Source organism: Symphalangus syndactylus, chromosome 11 (genome assembly GCF_028878055.3).
Source record: "Symphalangus syndactylus isolate Jambi chromosome 11, NHGRI_mSymSyn1-v2.1_pri, whole genome shotgun sequence".
Lineage (NCBI taxonomy): Eukaryota > Metazoa > Chordata > Mammalia > Primates > Hylobatidae > Symphalangus > Symphalangus syndactylus.
Window position 1 is genome coordinate 55,111,784 of NC_072433.2, and position 5,209 is coordinate 55,116,992.

At 51.0% G+C, this 5,209-nt stretch overlaps 1 pseudogene; it reads right to left on the reverse strand.

The window, feature by feature from the left end:
• Nucleotides 1–2,461: 2,461 nt before the first annotated feature.
• LOC129492889 (hsp90 co-chaperone Cdc37-like) lies at nucleotides 2,462–3,696 on the reverse strand (annotated as a pseudogene).
• Between the last annotated feature and the right edge of the window lie 1,513 nt (nucleotides 3,697–5,209).

The window sequence follows — 5,209 nt, forward strand, 5'->3', positions numbered from 1 at the left end:
AAAAATAAAAATAAAATTAGCCAGGTGTAGTGGTGCATGCGTGTACTCCCAGCTACTCAGGAGGCTGAAGTGGGAGGAGGAGGCTAAATTGGGAGGATCACTTCAGCCTAGGAATTCGAGGCTGCAGTGAGCTATGATTATACCACTGCACCCCAGTGTGGGCACAAAGCAAGACCCTGTCTCTTAAAAAACAAAGAGGGGCCGGGCGTGGGGGCTCATGCCTGTAATCCCAGCACTTTGGGAGGTCAAGACAGGCAGATCATGAGGTCAGGAGATCGAGACCATCCTGGCTAACATGGTGAAACCCCATCTCTTTTTTTTTTGAAACAGAGTTTCATTCTTTTTGCCCAGGCTAGAGTGCAATAGCATGATCTCGGCTCACCACAACCTCTGCCTCCCAGGTTCAAGCAATTCTCCTGCCTCAGCCTCCTGAGTAGCTGGGATTACAGGCATGTGCCACCACGCTCGGCTAATTTTTTTGTATTTTTAGTAGAGATGGGGTTTCTTTATGTTGGTCAGGCTGGTCTCCAACTCCCAACCTCAGGTGATCCGCCCGCCTCAGCCTCCCAAAGTGCTGGGATTACAGGTGTGAGCCACCGTGCCCGGCCAAAACTCCATCTCTACTAAAAATACAAAAAAATTAGCCAGGCATGGTGGCAGGCGCCTGTAGTCCCAGCTACTTGGGAGGCTGAGGCAGGAGAATGGTGTGAACCCAGGAGACGGGGCTTGCAGTGAGCCGAGATTATGCCACTGCACTCCAGCCTGGGCGACAGAGCGAGACTCAGTATCAAAAAAAAAAACAAAGAAAGAAATAAACCCCACACATATCTAAGAAACTGTTGACAAATCCAAGCTCATGAGGATTTACTCCTGTATTTTCTTTTTTCTTTCTTTTTTTTTGAGACGGAGTTTCACTCTTGTTGCCCAGGCTGGAGTACAATGGTGCAATCTCGGCTCACTGCAACCTCCGCCTCCCAGGTTCAAGCGATCCTCCTGCCTCAGCCTCCTGAGTAGCGGGGATTACAAGGGTGTGCCACCACACTCGGCTAATTTTTTATATTTTTAGTAGTGATGGGGTTTCACCATGTTGGCCAGGCTAGCCTCAAGCTCCTGACCTCAAGTGATCCACCCACCTCGGCCTCCCAAACTGCTGGGATTACAGGCATGAACCACCTCGCCCAGCCTCCTATATTTTCTTCTAAGAGTTTTATAGTTTTAGCTCTTACATTTAGGTCTTGTTTTCATTTTGAATTAACTTTTTTGCAGGTGGTGTGATATAGCAGTCTGTGCAGAAAAAAGTTAACATAGTAGACCCTAACTGCTAACTTTATTTTTATTATTTTTATTATTTTTTTTTTTAGAGACAGGGTTTTTGTCACCCAGGATGGAGTGAAGTGGCGTGATCATAGGTCACTGTAACCTTGAACTTCTGGGCTCCTCTGCCTCAGCCTCCCAATTAGCCACCACACCCAGCTAGTTTTTGTACATTTTTTTGGTAGAGATGATGTCTCACTGTGTTGCCCAGTCTGGTCTCAAACTCCTCGGCTCAAATGATCTGCCTACCTTGGCCTCCAGAGGTACTGGGATTACAGGCGTGGGCCACTGTACCAGGCCCAGGTTTATTCTTACACCAATATAACACTATCTTGATTACTGTAGCTTTGTAGTGAGCTTTTGTAGTGAGCTTTTGAAAATAGGAAATGTGAATCCTCCAACTTTTTTTTTTTTTTGGAGACAGAGTTTTGCTCTGTTGCTCAGACTGGAGTGCAGTGGCACAATCTCAGCTCACTGCAAACTCCTTCTTCCAGGTTGAAGTGATTCTCCTGCCTCAGCCTACCAATTATCTGGGACTACAGGCACGTGCCACCATGCCCGGCTAATTTTTGTATTTTTAGTAGAAATGGGGTTTCACCATGTTGGCCAGGCTGGTCTTAAACTTCTGACCTCAAGTGATCCACCCTCCTCAGCCTCCCAACGTGCTGGGATTACCGGTGTGAGCCACCTCATCCAGCCTCTCTTTTTTTTCTTTTAATATCTAAAATACTTTTTAGAACATCATTGCCGTTTGCCATTAGAAGACACAGACAGCAGATGAACAGTGGAAACAGAACCCGGTGACCTGAGCCGCCTAGTGGCTGGGGACCCTCCCCTCTACCTGGTGGACCAGGCTGGTGACCTCTGCCCCTCACTGGGCCCCTGGGCCTTTGGCATGATGCTGATGGGGCGCTGTGGGCAGTGAAGTCCCTTGACTCAAAGCAGAGACTTGAATGGCTGCTGGAGAGTGGGGACAGTGGAGAGGGCGGGGAAGGGGAGAGGGCAGGGAAGGTCTGGCAGGCCCCCAGGGCTAAGGGGAGCAGCGGAAGTGGAGGAAGCCAGAAGCTGGTGAGATGGTGTCTATTTTTGTTTTCTGAAAAGGGGCCCGTAGGGCTTGCAAGCAGGTGGCAGCTGCAGCTGGGGTGGGTCACACGCTGACGTCCCCACCTGTCTCGGGAACAGCTTCCAGCAGCGGGTCCCTGGACACTCCTCCTCTCCCTCCTTGGCCTCGCTGACCTCAGAGTTGGGGACCCGGAGGCCGGCGTCGATACACTGCTGCATGGGGAACTTGGCCTTGGTGGGGTCCATCTTGCTGCATTTACATGTCCTTCACATTGAAGCTCTTTTGGAGTTCCTCGGGGAGGGACTTGTTGCCTCCATGGGGTCCAGGCCGCCGGGGTCAAGCTGCTTCTTGAACTCCTCCTCCTGGTACCTCTGCACCACCTGCCTTCTAGATGAGCAGCTTGGCGCGGCTCTGTGGAGGCTTCCAACTCATCCTTGAAGCTCTCCATGCAGTGGCAGTCAGCCGTCTGAATCTCAGTGAAGAACTGCCAGAAGCAGGCCTGGGGGACCCCCTTCTGGCTCCTGGCCAACCCCAGGTTGAACTGTGTGACAATTGCCTAGTGGACCACCTGCTCCATGAGGGCGCATTTCTCCTGCACCTCTAGAGCAGCACACCAGATGACCAGGTAATTGGCCGTCTTCTCATCAGGCTTGGTGTTCACCATGCTCCTGCTGAAGCCGTCTTCTTTTTTTTTTGAGACGGAGGCTTGCTCTGTCACCCAGGCTGGTGTGCAATGGTATGATCTTGGCTCACTGCTGCAGCCTCCACCTCCCGGGTTCAAGCGATTCTCCCGCCTCAGCCTCCCGACCAGCTGGGATTACAGGTGCCTACCACCACGCCCAGCTAATTTTTGTATTTTTGTAGAGATGGGGTTTCACCACATTGGTCAGGCTGGTCTCAAACCCCTGACCTCAAGTGATCATCCTGCATTGGCCTCCCAAAGTGCTGGGATTACAGGCTTGAGCCACCGCACCCGGCCTGAAGCCGCCTTTGCTGAGCGTGTCCGCGTTCCAGGCCATGCTCTTCTTCTTGGGCATCTCCTCCAGCTTCTGCTCCCAGCTCAGCTCCTCATGTAGCCGCTCCACCTACCCCCTGGTGCCCTCTGACACCTCCAGCTCCTTAGCTTCCTCTGGCACTCGGCCATCTTGCGCTTGTACTCCCAGCAGCCCCTGTCCAGTTCGTCCTTCTCCTTCTGGAACTGCTCCATGAGCTCCACCCAGGTTTGGTGCTGCCAGCAGAAGAGGTTAGCCCTGTGGATGTTGGGATGCCTCTCCTCTTCATCATCACTCAGTGTGGCCCCACACGCTGTAGTCCACCATCTTGCCTCTGCAACTCAGCCGACTCCCTGAACAGTGGTTCTCAGTGGGGTAGTACTGCCCCCGAGGGTCATTTTGGAAGCTTGTTTGTGGGTGCTTTGATCTCACTGTGAATGTGACAACATCCTTAGAGGGAGAGGGCAAAGCCACCCTGCCATGCACAGTATGGTCCTGGATGAAGAGAGATTCTTCTACATTTGAATGGTTTTTTTAATATCCCCCCCAGACATCCAACAATATGTGCTAAGAATCTAACTTCATTTTACATATTAACCCAAAGTTGTTTTTTTGTTTTGTTTTGTTTTGTTTTGTTTTCGATACAGAGTCTTGCTTGGTCACTCAAGCTGGAGTGCAGTGGCGCAATCTCAGCTCACCGCAACCTCTGCCTCCCAGGTTCAAGCAACTCTCCTGCCTCTGCCTCTTGAATAGCTGGGATTACAGGCATGCACCACCACACCCAGCTAATTTTTGTGTTTTTAGTAGAGATGGGGTTTCACCATGTTGGCCAGGCTGGTCTCAAACTCCTGACCTCAGGTGATCCGCCAACCTTAGCCTCCCAAAGTGCTGGGATTACAGGCATGAGCCACTACGCCCGGCCTAAACCCAAAGTATTTCTTGCTTGGTTTTAATATACACTGAATTTTTCAAGAATTCGACTGTCGTGTATTAGTATGAACTAAATGTTTGTGTTCTCCTGCCAAATGCATCTGTTGAAGCCCTAATCCCCAACGTGATAGCATCTGAAGGTGAGAAGGTGAGGCCCTTGGAAGGTAATTGGGGCTAGATTACGTCATGAGGGTGGGAGACTTCATGATAGTATTAATGCCCTCACAGAAAGAGAACGAGACAAGCAATCTCTTTCTCCACCAAGTGGGAATATAGCAAGAAGGCAGCTGTCAGCAAACCAGAAACAGAGCCCTCACCAGAAACCAAATCGATTTTGCCAGCACCTTAATCTTGGACTTCCCAGCCTCCAGAACTGTGAAAAATAAATGGTTTTTTGTTTTTGTTTTTTTGGTTTTTTTTTGAGACAGAGTCTCGCTGTCGCCCAGGCTGGAGGTGCAATGGCACGATCTCGGCTCACTGCAGGCTCCGCCCCCTGGAGTTCACACCATTCTCCTGCCTCAGCCTCCCGAGTAGCTGGGACTACAGGCGCCCGCCACCTCGCCCGGCTAATTTTTTCTATTTTTAGTAGAGATGGGGTTTCACTGTGTTAGCCAAGATGGTCTCGATCTCCTGACCTCGTGATCCGCCCACCTCGGCCTCCCAAAGTGCTGGGATTACAGGCGTGAGCCACTGTGCCTGGCCAAAAAATAAATGTTTTTTAAGCCACCCTGTTTATGGTATTTTGTTTTTTTTTTTTTTTTTTTTTTTGAGACGGAGTCTCGCTCTGTCACCCAGGCTGGAGTGCAGTGGCGCAATCTCGGCTCACTGCAAGCTCCGCCTCCCGGGTTCACGCCATTCTCCTGCCTCAGCCTCTCCAAGTAGCTGGGACTACAGGCGCCCGCCACCACGC